Here is a 22,610-nt window from a genome sequence, read left to right on the forward strand (position 1 = left end):
CCTGGTTTGTTTATTCCTCGTTTTATAAATGTTAAAATTAAAGCCCAGAAAAGTTCAACAGCTTTTGCACAGTGACTAAAATGGTCTCTGGTGGAAACAGGAATCCTGACTACTCATCTTTAATTCTCTGTCTCTTTCTTTACTCTTGCCTCCTAAGCCTCTGCCCCTAATTTTTCAATTTTGGAGACATATTTAGTAAAAATGAGATATAGGCTTCTTTATAATTTTGGATTTTAATTAGCTATGCAGAGAAAGACATGTATGTCAATTTTCTTCCTATAGCTCTATTCATTCAGTTAATCATTTTCTTAAATATGTGGGTTTCAGTTTCATTTGGAATTTAAGTTATACAGATGAAGCTTTGTAACCTGCCTATTTTGTTCACAACTCCTTCTAAAATTGGTTGGTGATTATATCACATGACTAACACAATCTGTTAAGATTATTGTTGGCTGTATTGTGAAGTCTAAACTTCCAACATTTAAAATTCACAGCCATTTGACTTCAAAATAGTATGTAATTTATTTCTGTACCATTCAAATTGAGCCGAATTTATCCAATTTTTTACTTGCCTTTTTGCACACATTGTGCATCTTCATATCTGTAATTTTCTTCAAAATACTTCTACTCACTGGATTAGGACGTACATTTTATGAATGCTTGCTATGTGCCAGACACAGAGCTAAGGATTTGAAAAGTATTATCTGTAAGCTGATAATAGAGGTCTGACCTCCACTTAACACTTACTTTTGGCCTCCTCAAGCCTAATAATCTTTTTGTCTTTCTGATCCCCTACTTTCTTTCATCTGTTTTACTCTATCATATGACAGTATCATTTCACACTGCCACCCCACTAGCTTTTTTGAACACACAACTTACTAGATTGTGATCTTTCTGAAGAATTTGTATTTCCTTTTTCTAATAGTATCTAGAACCCTATCCTCTCTACTAAATATAGCAACTCTACAGGTAACTTAAAATTGCATCAAATAGAGACTGAGGGAAAATTATTTTCAAAGCATAAATTAGTATGACTATAGAAACACAGAATTCAAATTTGTAGCCATTTTAACTACTTATTCTATGCATTCTGTGATAGGAATAATAAATACAGTGCTTTATGAAATGAAATGAGACCATCTACTATTAATTAAGTAAATAACTATGTGACAAACACTCAGATTTATTTCTCATAAGAACCTATGAGAATTATTCTCATCCTCACAGCAGGAAGAAGTTTTTGCACAGTGACTAAAATGGTCTCTGGTGGAAACAGGAGTTTAGGTCATGTACTTCTGACATTGAAACTAGATAAGAGAACTGGAATTTAAATACAGAACCACTGGCTACAAAGCCTCTTCCCACTACAAAATCTAAAGAGGTGCCAAATGTCAAAGTGTTTTGCTTATGGCAAAATGTATTATACCAAATGATTTCCTTGACTCTGAAACAAAGAAAAATACCTGTGTTTTAAAATAAACATTGATTTTTAAATCTGCAAAATAAAAACAAAAATGATTTACCTTTATAATCAAGAAAATAGTTTTGCTTGCTTTTATAGTTTAGATATTAGGTGTTCTCCAAAAGATCATGTGTGAGACAATAAACATTGAGAGGTGAAATGAATGGATTATGAGAGAATTAATCCAATCAGTGAATAATCCCCTGATGGAAATTAACTGAGTAGTCACTTAAGGCAGGTAAGGTATGGCTGCAGGAGGTGGGCATTGGAAGAGTGCCTTTGGGGTTTATATTTTGAATACGGTGAGTGGATTCTCTCTCTGCTTCCTTGTCATTCTGTGAGCTGCTTCCCTCTGCAACTCTTTTGCTATGATCTTCTGCCACACACCTCAAGTCCCAAGGAATGGAGCCAGCTGTCTATATACTGAGATCTCTGAAACTGTGAGCCCCCAAATAAACTTCTGCCCTCCTATAAAATTGTTCTTATTGGGTCTTTTAGTCACAGCAGTGAAAAAGTTGACTGAAACACTTGCCAACTAAACCTAGCTTCTAAAGGGTAGGACTTTGTCTTATTCAAAATTACCTTTGAATTCTTCTCATTTTTAGGAAGTCCCCATGGAGCAGAAACTTGGGAAATTAAAAAAAAAAGTAAGCTAAAGGTAACGGTTCTAGACATATCAGTGATAATCGCGAGACAATAGTATGCTATGGTTCAAATAGACATATAGTAAGTATCATCTATATCCCAAGGATTTTATGATCCTTGTAATCATGGTGAAGGGTGCTAAACTACTCTGGTGCCCTGACTTATCTGCTTACATTATAAATGTAGCACATACTATAAAAGTAGATTTTGTCAGCCTGAACACTAATGTGTTATCCCAATAACTTTATTTCTCAAGTCTTACTGATACTAACTGTTTCTCTAGAAATGATGTGAGGTCTGTTGAAGTAATTTTGAATTTTTCATAACAACTTGTTGGTTCAAAATTACTATGGTTAGTGCTGACCAGGGTACAATGTATGTACAATATTAATTAGGATAATTCATGTAATTTGGGGGACGATATCAACATTAATTAGCAGAAAATGATATAAGAAATTATGAGGATATACTAGAGTTTACTAAGATGTATGAAAAAGCGAACAAAATAATAATGAATATACTGCAGAGATTGTATATTATTATAAGAAAGAGGGATTTTGAGCTGGGGTTGTGGCTCAGTGGTAGAGCACTTGCCAGCATGTGTGAGGCACTGGGTTCAATCCTCAGCACCACATATAAATTTTAAAAAGTTTATCAACAACTAAAAATAAAAAGAATACAATTCAGTAGGGGTTTTGGTACGTATTATTTAGATTTCTGATAATGTCACTACCAGTTGCTATGGCAATAAGATTTCCACCATATAATAATATCATGATGAGGAAAACTGCATAAAAGTAAATGAATAGTATTTACAGATATGGTCTATCCCTACTATGGGTGATCTGGAGGCAAGTGTGTGATGGATTTTATCATAGAAAATGACTGAGGATGTGAGGGGGATTAATTTGAATTATTTATAAAAGGACTCAGGAATTAGGTTCACTTTATATGCTATAAAGTATCTTGGTAAAACATAATTTGTTTCTCTCACAGTGGTCAAGGTCAATATAAGTAACTTATTAAGTAGCTGTATGTCTGTTATGTATAGTCAGCTCACCCACTGAAACCAACACTCAGAAGGAAATTGTGAGGAGTAAATCACAGAATGCAGTGTCCTTATGATCTGTGCCAATGGATGTGAAATTGGAGCAACATTATCAAACTCTTGCTGAAATTACTTTCCTGCTTTTAATTATCACCCAGGAGAATTGTGTACTCCAGAAGGAATTAGGGATAGGATGATGCGGTGGATAGAAAGCAAATAATATCAAGCATAAAAATTCAAATTCACTTGGGAAATTTTGAGATGCCTACAATCTTTATGCATCTTAGTGTTACAGGGTTTCAAGCCCTGATCCTTATGATCTAGCCAGATTTCAGACATGTTGCTTATAGTAACAGATGTGAGTTTACTAGAAGGGATAGGAAAGGGGGAAAGGAGAACTTCTCAAGAAAGAGAGTGAGTCCTCTCATAGAGGAAAGGCATCACTTTCTCCTTCTGCCTTCCAGTTTTATTGGGGACCCAGGGAAGTTTTCAGAGAATTCTGTTAAAGTCTACATCTTGACTTTTGACTGAGAGCAGGATGACATCAGACTTTCAAGTCCCCACTGCCACTTTAGGTCACCTTGGCCCATACTGACTAGTTGTAATAGGAACACAGTCTTGCATATTTTGTGTTTGGGGGATATCTTTATTGACCTGAGTTCCAAGATCTGGTCTGTGTAGAGATCACAAAAGTCCCTCCTGCTTCAGAGTAACTTGTGTTCATCTTACGACGTATAGTTCTCCTACAGATCAGGTAGTTTGCTGTAACATATCCTGTCCACTTGCAGGTAGGACTGCAGGTAAATTGCTTCTTGGTAAAGAAAGTTTGTGGAATCAGAACAGTTTTCCCAGTTTACAGAATTATCCACTTAACCTCATGTTGACCACAACTGAATCCCCTTACCACCACTGCCATCTGTCTGTCCTCTATCATTAACTAAACTTTATTTCAGATATCTGATTAAAACTATTTATTTAATGGAGGGAAAAAATCATTGATCAGAAGAAAATACAAATTGAGCTTAGGCATGAATTGAAATACTCAGCCTAGCCTATAAAAATTAGTCATTGGTGTATTTATGCACATCTGTGGAGAATAGCCAACTCTGTAAAAAAAATAATATATATATATATATATATATATATATATATATATAATATAAAGTAAAAATATGAAGTCACTGTAAAAATGTGACCCTCTTAGTACATAATTATAAATGCAGCAATGAAGATACCAGATAAGGTCTATAACTTTGTTCCACCCACCCATCTGCATGAGCTGAATTTTTTCCAGGTTTCTTTAGAACTTAGAAACTAAAATTGGAGCATAAATTTATAAATCAAGTTTCTATAGAGCTGCTTTTTTTCCTTCTTTAATGTATTTCCTCAGTCTCTGGTTGACCCACTATGACCTTACTGCTACAATGAGCATGTTCTGTTTCTTCCTTTCCCAAATCATTATCACTTTTATAAAGTTTTCCATTGTTGTAGTCCTGACAGCTATAGGGGTTCAAAAGTTCCTTTTCTTTCTTGGATAACCATGTTGGCTTCCCTGAAACCATCTCTATTTGAGAGCTATAGGTTGAACATTCCCTATAGTCTCCTTCAATTTTTAAAGCCTGGTGTTCTTCACGTGCCCTGAACAAAAATATAAAATAGTTTTTGTTCTTTTATAGTACAAAATTTACAAAATATGCCTAAAATAATGGTCCTTTCAATGCCAGTGAAAAAATTTACTTACTGTTTTTTCAATATTTTGTTAATTTTGGCCATGTGAACTCAATTACTATATATTTATTGGTAAATCACATTTCAGTCATGGGAATATACTTACCTATGGTTGTGCATAGATGTATGTGTGAAGTGTATAAATATAAAGGCATATGTGCAAGTGCACATGTATGTAATACACATATAGTATGTCATGAACCTTAACACACTGTCATGAGGGTGAGAGTTGTTATGAATTTATTATTCATATGATAAGGATAAGAAAACTGACACTCATAGTGATAAATATTTTGCCTGGTTCACTAAAGTAGTAAATGGCAGAGTACAGACTAACACTCATTTGGAATGACTCAAAATCTGAAGTCCTTCCTAAAATAATATTTGCTCCTATTGTACATAATCCAATAAGAATATATCTGAATTTTATAATCTGAATATTGATTTACTTATCTATGTGATCATATTGCTTCCTAATATTAGGGCCCTGGTCTAAAAACTAACTACCTTACTTCTTCAGTATTAAACATTTTAAGATCAATTAATTTCACTTCATCTCTATATGTAATACAGTTGCCAGTTAAAATTGTATTTATGTCTTTGTCTGCTAATTCTAACATCTGCAACAGTTTGGGATATTCTTTGAATAAATACCCAGTAGTCTTTGATTAATACCAGAAATTGTAAATTTTATATTTTTTGAGGTTCTGGATATGTTTTGTTGTTACAAATATTCTTGAGCTTTGTTCTAGGATGTGGTTATGTGGACACAGTTTTATATTCTCAAGTCTTGCTTCTATGTAAGAAACACCCTCACCTGCCCCAAGCCCAAAGAATGATCTAAGAGACAGATATAGCAAAAGTGAGGCTGATTACTGACAATCTGGCAAGATCAAGAATCTGAGTGAACAGGCACACCCAGAGCAACGAAAATAAGCATTTTATTCCCTAGCACACAAGGTCCATCCCCTTGTTACTCACTGGGCAAATACTATGGGGTATACAGTCTTCCCTAATATTGCCTCGGTTTATTTTCTCCTATTGGGTTATATAAAGAAAAAAGAAATGTACCTTTAGCAGGCAAAGGTGGTTGGGTTCATCTGCTCTTCCTAAGCTCTAGGACAGCTGGGAACTTGACAGGGGAAGTTCTCATTGAGTCCTAGAAGCTGGAGCAGCTGACTCTTGCTGCCTCACAAGTCAGACAGTAGATTTCCCTCTGCCAATAACCGGTTTTATTGGAGTGACTCACATTTCATGTAACAAATGAAGGGATCAGACAAATTGTTAATGGTTCTTTTGGCCGGGAGTTCTCCCTCCGTGAGAGATCTTGCTAGGCCTTCCATGTGAATGACCCTCCTGGGCTCACCCCTCACTTACTCCTCTCATCACCAGCATAAGGCCCACTTTACTAAGGTCAACACAGCAAAATATCAACACCTTGGTTTTGGTTTTTACACTAAAGAAATTTTTTAATCCTATTTTTTTCCCCCAGCCGTTGCTCATTCTGCCAAAACTTCCTGTCACTTCCAAATGTGACTCTGTACCTGCCATTCCTTTTGGCTTCAGTGTCCTGTGGGACAGCCACTTTGCCCCTCCACTCTGAGCACTCTTGAGTTTTGGAATAATGCTGAGCCCTGCCTTTTTGCCCCTAATTCTAAAGCCAGAGCTCTGCTCAGAGAAGGTGACCAGGTTGCTCTGTGATCATGCCTATGGGGGACCAGGAGAGGGCCAGGTGGGAGATGCATGGGTCCGTGGCATCTAAGGTATCTCCTGAGTTGCATGGTGGTCATTATTAATATTGTGACTTTAACTCTCCTGATATATAACAAGTTACACTGTTATTCCTGAGGAGAGACTTATATTACTATCTTACTCTGTATTATATTGAAGTAAGACTATTGGAAGGATATGGTGCTAGAACTAATGATATTTATTATCTTTACCCAATACCTGGGTTGGCAAACACCTGGCCAAAATGTCCCTGGTCACTCCAAAGTCTGTGGCAGATCTTATGAACTAACTGAGCCTGAATGTTACTCCAGCATCCTTCCAGTCCCAGGGCTGTAGGTAGCCATTAGTATTCTAAATTGAAGGCCACCACTATTTGACACCTGTTTCTTCTTATTGTACTCTCAAAAGCAGTCTCAGTTCCAGTGTCTTGTTTGTTGTGTATACTGGGGATGTTCTGTAGTCAATGAATTTAAAGAATTTTAAAGAGTACTTTTAAAAATCTGTCATTTGAGATTTTGTTTTATCCAGGATAAAACAAAGTTTCACTAGACTTTCTGATTCTATACAAGAAGATGAAAAGATTCATGTTGTTATTAGTGTATTAATGTTACCTCTTTCCAAATTTGTTTACCTTTAAAGAAGATTTTGTTTATTTGCGAGCTTGTTTTTCTTTGTTACTACACGATTCTTCCAGATTTGAGGGACAAAATAAAAATAACCAAAAAAAAAAAAAAAGAAGAAGAAGAAAGAAATTCACTTTAGTTGTCCCCACCTCCCTTTGATCTCTTGTGACAGGAAGGCCTTCTTGGGTTGAGTGCATCTTTGTTGTAGTGTATCTTTTAGGTGGGCCCTTCCCCCTCACCTCCTGATTATCAAGGGCTGTGAATTTGTCACACTCCAGTGCTAACTGCTTATAACTTTCTGCTCTGCTCTCCCCTCCAGCTGCTTTTCTTACATCTCAAGCAATTTTTATATTTAAGGCTAAATACTGTATTCTGAAAATGGACCACTGGACTTTCTATTTCTCACATAGGTAGGGTGGGATTTTTGTGTTCCCTGTTCTAGAGCTAATTATTCCCGTCCTTCAGGTACTAGTGAAGCCAGAATTAGACAGGCAGATAGCAAAGGTCAGATCCAGAGAATGGAGAAATTGAAATGTTAATTCCTTCAGAGTCCTTTTTCCACCCTATCAAGATAATCTGACCCTGCTCCAACCTGTTGCTAAAGTAAATTGTCCCAGGGATTTTCAATCCCTACAGGGAGTTGTTAATTATGCCCCCTTCCTGCCCAGATCACTCCTCCCCAGTCCTGTCAGCCCACCTGTTTCCCACCTTTTGGCCATCCCACCAAGCATTCCCTGGGCCTAGTCACATATGCAGGAAGGAGAAAGATAAGGGGAAGAGAGCAGGAGAACAAAAGAAGCCTAGGACATATAAAAAATCAAAACACCCTAGCTTCTTGGGATAACAGGATATCAGCTATGGTCCCCTTCTCCCTCCTGGGAGAAGTCTGTTATCCTCTAAATAAACCCTGCCTCATATGCTTGCCTCAGCATGCTTCTCTAATGTTATACTTCAACATCTGAGGGAGCAGAACTCGTCACCAATAACAGGCAGTTTCACTAGTGTCTCCAAGTACTTAACATGGTTCTTTCTCTCCACTCAGAAAGGAAATTTTGCCTATTGGTCAGACTAGAAAGCTTCATAATTCACAAGACATTGGATAGAACTCTCAAGAGGTATTATTATTCTGAGAGATAATGAGCTGTAGACCAAGTGCTACTCTGGTCAAATACTCCTTCCACCAATTAGCTTAAAAGAGGTTAACTTTCCCTAGTTCAACTGATTCAGTAATTAAACCTAAATTTTATATCTATCTCACCTTCTTGCAGGGACTGTTCCTTTTTATTCACCTCCAAAGTTAAGTTTCCTCAACTCTAAATGTGTTACTGTAGCCTCACCCAGGACTTTGCCTGGATCCTGGCTGAATAGGACCACTTGCCCATATAAGAAACTGACAAAAGAGGGGAACATGAATGAGAAATTTTATGTAGGGGGATCAAAGTGGGGAGGGGCAGCTAGATTGCCTATTCCCACCAGTCCCACAGAAGCAGTTATAATTTATAGAAACAAAAACCAGGTCATATGTGTGTGTGTGTGTGTGTGTGTGTGTGTGTGTGTGTGTATATATATATATATATATATATATATATATATATATATATATATATCACTTAACTTGACCCAAAGAAATTTTGCAGGTTTTGTCTCATTCTCCTCCAGTCCTTTGAGCCTCCTTATTGTCTCAAAAGAAGCTGAGACACCCTGGGGCTAACATCTGTATCTTCCCAATTTCAGAGAGGTGGAGGAATTTCAGTCTATTTCAAAATAAGGAAAAAATATGCATCTAATGCTGTAGTTTGGATTTCAAATGTCTCCCAAAGGCCTGCGTGTTAAAAGTTGATCCCACTGCTACAATCTGGATCATGAGTACCTACCAAAGACCTCTGTGCTCAAGACTTGGTCACCAGCTTAGTGCTAATAGGAGGTGGTGAAAACTTTCAGAGGTGTTGCCTTATTGTAGAATATAAGTCGATAGAAAAATGGCCTCAAAAACTAGGACCCCAGCCCCTTCTTGTCTCTCCTTTTTTCATTCCATCCATGAGATGAATGGCTTCTCTACCACACATTCCCACCATGATGTGTTCCTTCACAAGAGATCCAAAGGTAATAGGCCAACTGACCATAAACTGCAACATCCAAAACTTTGAACCAAAATAAAGACTTCTAATTTTCAAGTTGATTATTTCAGATGTTTGGTTACAGTAACAGAAAACTGACAATCCAGAAAATTGATGCCAATTACATAGGGTTGCTGTGACATAATTGAAGTGATGTGATGAAAGTTTTGAAGTTGGTTTACAGGAGAAGTTTGAAAAAGTTTGGAGCAGCATGTTAGGAAAGTCTATAGAGTACTATAAGTGGAGCTTAACAGGTGATTCTGGTTGGGGCTCAAAAGCCCAAAATACTGACAGAAAGGCGGACAGAATGATTATGCTCATGAGGTTTCAGATCAAAATAAAAACTCTTATGGGAATTGAACTGAAGACCACCCATGTTACATCCTGACAAAGAAGTTATATTCATATGTCTATTGCCTGATACTTTGTGGGAGGCTGAATTTAAAAGTGGTAGACTAGCTTACTGGTAGAGGAAATTTCCAGGCAGCAAAGCATGTAGACAGAGCCATGTACTGGCTGCTTTTAACCAAATGTATAATGGGAATTGGGAGGAAAAAAATAGAGCAGAAAGATTTGAGCATTTGCAGTTTGGCCAGAAAAAGCAGCAAGATTAAAAGTTCTGCTGAGGAAGGTGCAGTTAATAAGCTAAGATCATTGTTCCTAAATAATAGAAAACAGGCTATGAGGGTAGTTCAGGAATCAAAAAGGGTGAGAGCCACTATGGTAGAACTGAAAATTTGTTCAAAGATTTTCTAAGGCAGAGTCTTTTGAGAAGACAGCCCCAGGGCACCCTGCTCACCCAGTACTACCAAAGGAATAATTACAGAAAAGGCACTAAGAGTCTGCTGCTGAAGTTAAAGTGGAACCTTATATGGCTCACATCAACAGCAGGTAATGGATGGTGTCATCCACAGGATCTTGGTTTACCAGTATGCAGAATGCAAGAGTTATGGGGTTATAGAGGCTTCCATCAAAATTTCAGAGAAAAGCTGAAAAGGCCAGGCAATGTATGGCAGGGTCAGAGTCCCTGCAAGCAGCTTCTAAAATGGTAATGTTTGGAGAGTGAAGCTCAAACCACAAATGAGACCCTAGAAGTTAGAGATACCAGGAACATGGAACCCATGCTAAGAGCATCTGAAGAAAGCATGTAAAACCTGCCTGAAAGAAGTCATGTAGAGCCAGGCACAGTGGCGCACACCTGTAATCCCAGCAGCTCAGGAGGCTGAGACAGGAGGGTTGCAAGTTCAAACCCAGCCTCAGCAATAGCAAGGAGCAAGGGGATAAGCAACTCAGTGAGACCCTGTCTCTAAATAAAACACAAAATATGGCTGAGGATTGGCTCAGTGGTCAAGTGCTCCTGAATTCAATCCCCAGTACTGAACCCCCCCACCACCAAAAACAGAAGTCATGTGGGCTGCAGCTGTAGGACTGTCTGAGCTCTTGACAGCCCAAATCTCATGACAGTGTGCCCCAGTGCCAGACAAGCAGCTGTAGAACTTGATGTTTGATGTGCTCTGTTTTGGTTTTGTTTTTAATCTAATCTTCCCTTCTAATCCCCTATTCCTTCCTTTTGGAATGGGAATGTTACCCTGTGCCATTTTTAATCTTGCAAGAATGTACCATCTATTTTTCCTAGTGATAACTAAAACACATTAATATTTATTAAAATTCTCATTTTATAATCAAAGGAATAACATGAATGTCATTTGTTGGTTGGTTTGTGATTTATATTTAATTTTTACAGGAACTCACAGCTCAATTTGCCTTCGGTCTTAGAGGAGACTTGAGACTTAGACCTGGAAGAAATGCTTTAAAGAACTTTGAGTACATTTAGAGACAAACTAAATGCATGAAGAGGGCATGAGTCTTTAGGAACCAGGAACAAAATTTTATAGTTTGAATCTGCAAAGTCCATCAAAGTCCCCTATGTGCAAGACTTGGTCCCCACTTTGGTGCTATTAGGAAGTGGTAAACCTTCAAGAGGTGAGGAATAGGGGGAGGTCTTAGGTCATTAGAGACATGCTCTTGAAGGGGATTGTGGGATTTCAGCCCCTTTCTATCTGTCTTTTGTGCATACTGATTATAAATTGAATGATGTCCCTCACCCCGCACTCTTAGCATGATAAGCAACATAGCTTACCAAACTTGAACTGCAACCTTCCAAACTGAATCCACATAAGCCTTTCCTCTTTTTTAAGTTGATTATGTAAGTATTTAAAAAAAAAAAAAAACAGTAATGGGAAGATGACTACCAAAAAAACTGACAATGCACCTGATGTTTTTAGTTTTTTTCCTCATGCGGAGCAGTCAATAGATATGGCTACTATATCACATGTATTTGAAATTCTTTGGCCCAACCTTAAGTTTCATTAGAATTTGATTTTGCTCCCCACCCCCACCCACCTCCTGCCCCTTCTAATCTATCGGCATTGGTCTCATTCTGTTCATCTTCCATAGATGTCAATAATGCCCAAGCCTCTACCTGCTTCTATTATGCATGGGCTGTAAAAGCCCTTTCTTCCCATGGCTTCATTCCATTCAGATCTTTCTGTCTCTTATTATCTAGCTCAAGTCACTGCCTCCAAACTTCTGTGATTTCTGTGGCTTCATTGGTCCCAATTCTTCAAGGTTCTTACTACATACAGAGGCTACCACATAGAATCCACAACACATAATTTAGAAATTTCCAAGTATTTTTCACTATTGACTATTTTTTTATTTTTAATTTATTATTCATGTCTGTAAAATGCATTTTGACACACTGTACAAATCACTATTGACTTTTTACAATGAGACATTTATCTTCAAACAAAATATTCTTCAGTGGTGTTTTTTTTTTCCCAACTATTTTTCTTATAAAAACCACGTTGCCTCTCACAATTAACTGTTGACAATGCTTAGTAATTATTCAGTGATATTTTAGATGGAATTTTAAAAAATTAGTTTTGAAGCACTTCTCTAAGCAAACAAAAAAATTACATTTTAAAAAATAGCTCTTTAAATTTGCAAACCATACATTTCACATATTTTATTGTCAGGATATATAAAAGCACTTTACAATAGGCCTACATGTATTTTCAAATTACACAGGCCTTATATGTATAGTGCAGTTTTTTTTTTTTCATTATTCATAGATTCTGAATTTGAGAATTTGCCTACTCACTGATATTTATTTGTAACCCCCAAATCAATACTCATGACACTTCTTTTTTTTTTTCATGACACTTTTGAAGCCATTGGTAACATATGCAGAGCTAAGGAGATTTTGAGTCTTTGTATGCACATTTCCTGCGAGGTCAAATAAGGAGACATTCTGTCTTCTTATTTCAACTGACTTACTATAAATGAGAGTCCTTTATGCAGTTCTTTAGTGACAAAATTTTGACATATTTTATACTTAAAAAATCAATCTTACCATTAAAACTGGCTCCCAAGCATAGTATTAAGAGTATTAATGTGTTTTTCCACTCACAAGAAAGCTGTGATGTACCCTATCAGAAAATATGTGTGTTATGCAACCTTTGTTCAGGCATGGACTAAGTGCTGTTGGCCCCAAGTTCAATGTTAATGAGTCAACATTACACATAACATAAAATGTCTTTAAACAGAAGCACACCAAAAACGAGGTCATGTATTCACTGGTTGATGAACATGTCATGACCAGAGACTTGCAGGGACATAACCCTGCATTTCTCCTAGGAGCAGCAGTTCAATACTCTTGTAATTCAGTGTTCACAGTGATGTCAGACAACACAACTATCATGAATAACAAGAATTAGTGACAGCTAGTGTCTAATCTTTACCTAATAAGAATTGTAAATGCTCTCTATAGAACAGAACTTGATATATATATATATATATTTATATATATATATATATAACTATTTTAAGCATACATCTGGATAATTTAAAAATTTCTTTTGAAATGCTAAATACTTTTCTTTCTTCGTAGATAAATGAAATCTTGTCTTCACTATCTCTGGGACCCTTAAAATATCACATGGTTTTTATTCATGCCACATGACTTATAATTTCAGCTGAACTAAGTTGAAGAAAAGGGAACTGCATTTTTTGTGGTCCTGACAATAATACTGAACAATATTTCACAACTGTCTACTGCATAAAGATTTAGTATTCACAAAAGAGCATAAAAAGCCCAAACAAAGAATTAATTCTTAGTGATAAAGAGATCAAATAATAGATAATTTTTCAAATGAGAGTAAATCTCAATTCCATTAATATGTATGTGCTTATTTTTTTTATTTCAAATGATTCAAATGAGAGATGCTAAAATTGATTTTTCAAATAGTTTCAAATCTTTGCTTCTATTGTTTTATTTTAAATAGCTTACTGTTTACAAAAGATGACTAATTTAAAATTCAAACTATGATAATCAGAAAAGCATATTTTATATTCTTTATTTGGGGTACCATCTAACCTACTTTCTCTGTTTATGTGTGTGATCTTAATGAGATAGTATACGTAAAATGTGAACTGTTGTGTACATTACCTGGTAAATTTATTTCATCAAAAATATTACTGAGGGTTAGGGGTGTAGCTCACTTTAGGAGCTCTTGCCTAGCATGTGCAAAGCCCTGGGTTCAGTCTTCAGCATGATCAAAAAGGTAAAAAAGAAAAAAAAAGCAATTTCCAAAACTCAGGATAGGAGTCAGGGATTCAAAGATGAGTTATCTCTGATCAATTTCCTCAGTTCCTAAAATATTTTCAATTGATTATAAATAAAAATAAGCATATAATTATTATAGAATATTATACTGTGTGATAGTGATATGGAGACACAGATTTTCTTTTTTTAATTTGTTTTAATTAGTTACGCATGACAGTACAATGATCTTGACATATCATACTTTTGAATCAGATGCAGTATAATTTCTGAGACACAAATTTTCTAAACCAACCTATGGAATGGAAGTACCTCAAGTGAGTTTTAAAAATGAGTAGGGTGTCAGCTGTACTCCTTATCTTTAAAAAGAAAAAAAACTAAGAACCAGAGAGTCTTTTAGTAGATGAAGAGATAAATGTATACATAGAATATTATTCAGCAGTAAAATAATATGAGCTATTAAGCCAAAAATAAAGAATCCTGAAAAAAAGACTTTTAGTGAAATAAGCTGGTGTTAAAAGTTACATGTTAATGATTTGAATTACATTATATTCTGGAAAAAGAAAGTAAAACTGTGGATATTGTAAAAGAACTAGTGGTTTCCAGGGGACACAGGGGACATGGAAAGAGGGACAGTTAAATAGGTAACTAAGGGAAATTTTTAGAGCAGTGAAATTATTCTACATTATACTTTAATAATGGATATACAACAGTATGTATTTTTCAAAATTTATATGCCTTTACAACATAAAAAGCAGATGTTAATATGTGTAAACTGAAAAACATCATTTAGGAAATTGAGGAATGTAAACTACAACCAAAACAAAATCATATTTTATTACAAATATGAAAAACTATCTCAATAAAAGTAGGAGGGGGAAAAAGTGGTGACCCAACTAACCCTGCAAATATGTGGAGCTCATAAGACCAAAGGAAATAACAGCACATTAGAGTGCACTCTAATTGATACAAATTTTTCCCGATGGGAGTATAGTTAGCAATTTGAACTGCTATCATTAGTACTGGAAATGAACTATTAAGGAAATGTGTGACAGACAACTGGAGCCATATTTCTCAGTATTGGAGTGCAGACTTAAAGATAGGCAAAGAAGGAAGTTAGAATGAACTACAGAGTTATGGATTAGAGTTTTGAGATATCAGTTTGAAATTATATTTTGTTTGATATAGATACATGGTTACAAACACACACACACACACACACACACACACACACAACTAAGTATAAATGGACATATGTTTCCTTGCACTATCAATGGGGAGAAGCTGATGCCTTAGTAGAAAAAAATATATACTTAGTGCCCAGTTCTTGGTTTCTAATACCATTTTCCAATAACAAGAAAACAGGCTCCTTGATTAAGGGGATGATTCTAAAAAACTAATTTTCTTGATACAAAACAATACATAAGATAAGTGAGACCATATTGGGATACCCTAAAATGAGGAGGTGCTCAATAACAAAACACTGATACAGGTGTATCTAAGGGACACAGAAACCAATTTGAAATTCCCAATGGCCAAAACTGGAAAATAATCTGAATAACAAATAAAATTAACAAATCCATAGGAGATTATAACCCTAAGTATAAAACAAATGTCTGCAAATCTACACTGAAATAAAGAGTGATTGAATAAATGAATAGATGAAGAAGAGAGATTTCACTTGCATAAGGATTCAAAAGAGATATGCTATGCATATGACTTCTTCCCAAAGAATTCAATATGGAAAGAGGGAAGAAAAGACTAATTTTATGGTGGAGAAACCTGAAAATAACTGCTTTGACCAGTAAAATTAATGGTGAATAAATCAATATTGATAGTATATACCTGTGATATGATATGATGGAGATGGCAATTTGTCTCTATGACCTTCCTCCTATATACTCACAATCTCAGTCTAATCATGAGAAAAACATTAGACAATTCCAATAGAGGGATATCCCACAAAATCCTTTATCACTACAACTGGAATTGTCAAGGTTATCAAAAATGAAGAAAGCCTGAGAAACTGTTAGGCTAAAAAGAGCTTGAGGAGAAAAGACAAATAAATGAAATGTGCTGTCCTCGATGGGTTCCTGAAAAGGAAAAAGAAACTAAAGAAATCTGAATGGACTTTACTTAATAATGTATTAGTATTGATTGAGTAATTGTGCTGATGCAAGAGGTTAAAAATAGGAAAAACTGGGTTAGAAAATTCTGAGTAAGAAAACTGTGTAAGAAAAATCTGAGTACATAAAAACTGAGTAAGAAAATTCATGAGAATTATTTGCACTATCTTTTTGACTTTCCTTAAAATTTAAAAATGTTCTTTAAAAAGTTTATTTAAAAAATAAGTAGGGTTTAGCTAAGCAAAGATGGTATGACTAAGGATTGTAGGTAAAGAAGAAGCTAAATAAAAAGTCACAGACACACAAAACAGTAGAGAATGGCAGCATGTTTTTATAATTTCAGGGCATGCGTCATGAGAAGCAGAGGGTAGTGAAACATACAATAAAGAAAGCAGCCTCTACTAGTAGTATTAGCTGACATCTGACCTGGCAACAACAGGGGGTTGGTTCAAGATGTTCTCTAATAATCATCAATGATTCTCAGACCACTACCACCAGACAGGTACTCTGCGATACAATGGGTGAGATACCAACAAGACCACTCTCTAATATGTCTGAGTAGACACAAAAGCAAGAATGTTGTTCACACTAAGACAACAGAACATCTTTCTTTCCTTTCTAATATCAGTGACTATGGATTCTTAAGTAATACAGCTATAGAGCTTTCTCATTCCTTCTAGATTAAAAGTAATAATAATAATAATATACCAATTTTATATTTAGCCTACTTCCTTCCAAGACCCAATCCAAACCCAAATTACTGCCTTCTTAAATATTCCCCAATCACCTAACACAAAATTTAACCAATCTCTTTTCACATTGTTTTAGAGACATTTCATTGATCTCATGTTACGGTTTTTCACGCTGTAGCATTAGTAAACTCTAGCTTGTTTTATTACAGGTATAATACTTGAAGTATTTATTTAGTTGATCAGAAGAGATAAAAGTGGGCCAGGATCATAATGCAGGAACTCAGGCTACAGCTTGGATTTAATCCTTGTAAGCAACAGACAGATTTACTGAAGATTTTATGCATAATGTAATTTGGTTTTAATTCATTTTTAATAAATTGCCTTCTGGATGATTTTGAGGAATGCAAGCTTAAAGATTCCTGTCAATTCAGTACTAAACTTTGAGAAAAGGTAAGAATGAAGGAGAAAGTGATGGATTTGAGAAATGTATATTAGGTAAAAAAATCTGCAGTGTATAAGTGATTGATAATGGAAATAAGAATAAAAATAAATAGCCAATCTAGGTTATTGATTTTTGGTTAACCACATTATAATCTCACAATTGATCACCACATAGAGATGCCCACACTGCAAATCTGTATGGGAATTGCAATAAGAACAGAATGAATTAATCATTTGGATGGGAAAGCAAAATTACTGCTGTTTCTACATTTAAAATTCTGCCACTGTGATACAGTACCAGAGCTCTTATAAGATTGGAGTAGGAATTCAAAGAATTTGCAGTATTTTCTTTATATAAAATTACTAAAAACACCAAAAATTGTATGTTCCTTTTGTTGCCTAGGAGAGAGAACAAAATTTGATATTTTCCCAGAAGAATACAATTCTGTCCTAAATCAACAAAGATGTTTCCCGATGAAAACAAAGATCCTCAGAATACCACTAGTTTTGCCAAGTTGAAAACCTTATAGGAGCACATTTGTCATGCCTATTATTTTATTTCTGACACCTATTATTACCTGGTATATAATAGTTTTTCAATAGTTAAAGTTGAGTGTATGAATCAATTAAGGAATTAAAAGTTATTTTAGTGGCAGAAATAAGCTTCTGTACATAGCAAGACAAAGAGTGTACCCCCAAAAAAGTCAAAACATTAGTGGAATGTTGAGGAAAAAAGTCTTTAATAGAGCAGCATCTGAAATAGAGTTATTCACAGACTTAGAGCACAAAAGCCAGAGAGTCACAGAAATCAGGGTAAGTTCTCACAATGGATTGTAAATCAGGAAAGATTCAAGAGAGAAAGTCTCCAGAAGATAGGAAGAACATCTGTGTTTATGGAACGTTAGAGAGGATGATAAATTCATCCTATAAGGTACTCTAGGAAATTGGATAGAGAGTGAGTTGCAATGTAAGTGATTATGAAAGAGAACCATGATCAACTGGGATTTTTAAACATTGCTATTTCACTCCCAACCCACATTCTGGCAAATCTCCCAGATGATTTGATGTAAAGCAATGCGATAGCCCTTTGCAAAATCATAGGCAAGCAGGGGTAGTTAAGACAATAGAGTAAGATGAGAAACAGTGAAATTCAAAATTAAGAAAGATCCAGAGTTAGTATAAGTATAGTAAAGTCTCAGTAAAATTAGATCAATGATCAAGATTAAATGCAGATAGTATGGTTTTAGGTAATTTCTTTATATTTAACTTAATTGATGAATAAATTCATTTCCTCTTTCCTTTTCTAATGTGAATAATGTCAAATAGCTTTAAAAGTAAAAATATTTTATTAAGTAAGATAAATTATTTTCCCTCTAAGAAATATCTAATTTTATATAGACTTTATCTCAGGCAAAGAAAAAGTGTTAGAAGCATAAAAAGTAAATATATAATGACAACCCCCCCCACACACACACACACTCAAACATACATGCCCCATCTTTTTCCCACAAGGAAACATATCTAATGAGAAATAAGTTTTCATTTTGAAATGACACAAGCATTTATGTATTCTGAAATCAGTAAATTGAAGGTGACTTTTCTTTCCTTTTTCCATCATGCGTACGATTTTGTGCCTCTGTTTCTGTTTTCCTTAACATGTTTTTAGTTTAGGGATATTAGGGTAATTATTAGTATTAGTTATTGGGGTAATTCTCCATTGAACCTATCAAGATACTGGACCACAAAGGTGAAAGTGAATTTTTCTTTGATGTTCTTTTTAGACTTTCACTTATCAGAAAAGAAAGACACAATTGGATTCCAAACAGTTAGTTACACTGGGATTTAATAGGCAAGATGGTAGGAAATAAAATGGTAGTTTTTATGATTAATTAATAAAGCTGTGACATTTTGAGACAATTTTAGTCTAACCGATTGATCAAGAGTATTCCAACTTTTTAATAAAGCAAAATAATTTGTTCTCAAGTGGACACCATTTGTCATACTTGTAGATCCATGGCTTCCCCAAAATAAACAGAAGGTGCTTTCCCAATGTAATTTATCCCTAAATTTAACATTATCAAATGCTCTGTATTAATTTGTCTTTTCACATTTTGGCATTTATTTAATTTTTTCAGGCATAGTATGTTGATGTCATTTAGTACAAAATTTTTCAAAATTTGGCCATTAATTGTATGGAAATGTTCCACAAAATTAAGTCTTTTGAAATAAAACAAATATAACAAATATTTATCTGGGAACAGAGAATGCATGCATCAGAAATAAAGAAACAAAAACTACTATTATCAAGAATAAGAGTTTGTTACTACCAAAAATTTTTGAAACTATCAAAGGTAGATATAGAAGAATTAACCAAGTATGTGCTTGTCTTGGGTAGGCTATCAGTAATGTTAGGCTAAATTGTTGTGTGATGTGTGTGTGAATGTAAATGTAGCTGTGCATGCATTTTCCCATGCATGCTCAACCAATGTACTGTAGGGTAGGTAGTAAGGACTGTAAATTGTTTATCATTTTCAACTAGCTAGGGAATGAAATCATGGTGGTGGTAGATGAAAATCTAAATTTGCTATGAATTTGGTTTTATAAAGAATTAGTGACTTGTACTTACAAACTTTTTCATGCCATCTATTAAATATGTAACCTGAGGATTTGTGCATCCCTTTAGAGTGTTCAACTTTGGTAAGGCTGAGACTCACTGAGAATTTGATAAAAGCTAAGGATACTCTCTAGAAACTTACATTTAAATTTGACTTTTGCTTACACTATCAAAGGAATTGCAGTTACTCTGAAGGCCAGTCTGTAGGCCTCAGCTTCCATGAATCTCATATTTTTAAAATGTCTTTTAAAAAAATATGCTGATGGCAAGCAGTCTTTCTTTGGATAAGAGGGAAGGCTTTTTGGTGAGGCAATGTGAAGAGCAGACACTCCTGGAATCAGACTAGGGGGAAGTATACGGCCTTAGCTCTGCTGTGAGAGGGATGCTGTGGATCAGTAGATGTGGAAAAAGCCACAGAGATGCAGAATTTGCTTCAGAGGGAGGTTACCTCTAAAGTTGATCAGTTAATTGGGGCTTAACTGAGATTTATTTTAGCAACTTCTGCTATAGTTAACAATAAGAAAGATATTCTAAACCAGGTTTTTAGAAGGAAAGGAAAATATAACAGGAGGGAAAATGAACGATTTTTAAAGTCAAGATTTCTGAAAAGAATGTGGATTTTTGTCAGGGAAACAAAGGTTTATTCAGCCCACTGTATTTAACGAAACCAAAATTGTGTTTAAAAGTAACTCAAAATATCAGCATACTTATTTTTGCTAAGACTGGGGAGAGACCATACTTGGTACTTTGAAAGTTGAGATGAAATTTGCCGTTCTGCAGAGCCAGTTTTGGGTTAAAGATTCGTAATTGGAAAAAATATATATTTAGCCTTGTCTAGTTAATAAACCATTAATGGAAAAAGCAGCAAAGAGTTTAACTGACCTTCTGAATCTTGTCAGAATCCTGTCAAGGAGGTGACACTGAAATGGCAATAGAGAATTAGTGACTAAATGACAAGGTTGGCCAGGTTCATTTCAATGAAATGTACCTTGGAGAAACTTATTTAGAACTGAAATGCCTAGAGTTACCAGATGATACTTTAAATTCTATTTTGTGATGTGCTCTTGGGTGTTTGCCGGTACCCTAGTGCAGAGGTGTTTGCAAGAGGGGCCAGAGGAGGAGAAAGGGAGATAAGTCTGTAGGTGTGCCAGGAGGGAGTTTTCCTGGGTTCCCCTTTGCTTCATTGCCCTTATTTGCCTTTTGGAAACCTGTAGCCTCTCCTCCTTTCTACCTAGTTGCATGCCACCTTCACCATGTTCATCAGTGGTGGCACTGATGAACTAGCCTAAGCATATACCTGTTCCTGCATTAAACATTAGCAGATGAAGATATGCTCTAAATTTATTTAACTGTATACTTACTATACAATGTATTATTATTCCATTTCATTTGTATTTATTATTATATTATATAAAACATGTAATTGTATCAATATAATCTTTAATGCCATACATGTGATTAAAATATATACAAAGATTTGATAGAAATCAGTGAAACTCAATTATGTGGAATTGAAAATTTTAGCACTTAAATCAATGAAGAACTTGCTGTGTTTTGAATGTCCCCTCCAAAACTCATGCTGAAATGTAATTGCTATGGTAAGAGAAGTAATAACAGGGACTTTTAAGATGTGATTAGGTCATGGATGCACTGCACTCATGAATGGATTAGGTACACTATGAGTGACTTTCAGGAGAGACTTCATTATAAAAGCAAGCTCTCTTAAGCTTCTGCTTTCTTGACAATCTGCTCTCACCGTATGAGGCACTCCTCCATGATATGATAGCAAGAGGGCCATCACAAGATATCGAACCCTATTATTAGACTTTCCAACTCACAAACACGTGAGAAAAAATTTCTTTATAAATTACCCAATCTGAGGAACTCTCTTACAGCAACAAAAAAACAGATTAAGACAACACTCAATCAAAAGTCAAGGAATAAATAAAAAGAAATAGATTCAATGAAATAGCCTTCTGGAAGATAGGTGCAGTTGTATTATTATCTTATTATCTTATTATTATTCCTATAATTTATGATTTTATGAAGTTCTCTAAGACTTCTCTTAGATCTTAATGATTCTTGTAATCATTTCTAATGTTTGAATTTTTAACTATTTTTTAAATTTTAGAGATCAATCTTACCATCCAAGTGAGTTGTTTAAGTATTTTTTTAGTTATACATGGGCACAATATCTTTATTTTGTTTATTTATTTTTATGTGGTGCTGAGGAGCCAAAAATTAATTTAAAACATTTTGTGTTGAAAGCAAATGGAGATTAGTGGCAATTTGAGCTTACTATGTTTATTGGTCATTTAGTTTTCCTTTACTCTGAACTGGCTAATTATATTCTTTGAGATTTTCTGCTATTTTCCTTTCTTTTTTCCATAATCAACTTACAGAAATGATAATTTCTGAATTGTAAACCTCATTGTTTGTGTGCTTTAGAAAACCTTTTTCCAGTCTATAGTTTGTTCTTTGTTTATAAGGTCTTGTATATATACAAATAAGTACAAAAAATTGTACTTTTGTAAGAAAATTAATCAGTGATTTTTATGACTTGTGCTTTTTCTTTTTTATATACATTATTATAAAGAAATATTTTGTTTCACCAAGTCAATAAATTTCTTTTAAATATTTTAAGCTATTGCTTCTTATATTTAAGTCTCTAGTCTTCAATGATTTTTATTTGGGGATGAATGTTTTATTAGGATATACATCAAAATACCTAAATATTTACTTAAAATTAATCTAAATCG

Source organism: Marmota monax, unplaced genomic scaffold (assembly GCF_021218885.2).
Source record: "Marmota monax isolate L192 unplaced genomic scaffold, Marmota_monax_Labrador192_F-V1.1 WCK01_AAM20220418_F8-fsc00175, whole genome shotgun sequence".
NCBI classification, from domain to species: Eukaryota; Metazoa; Chordata; class Mammalia; order Rodentia; family Sciuridae; genus Marmota; species Marmota monax.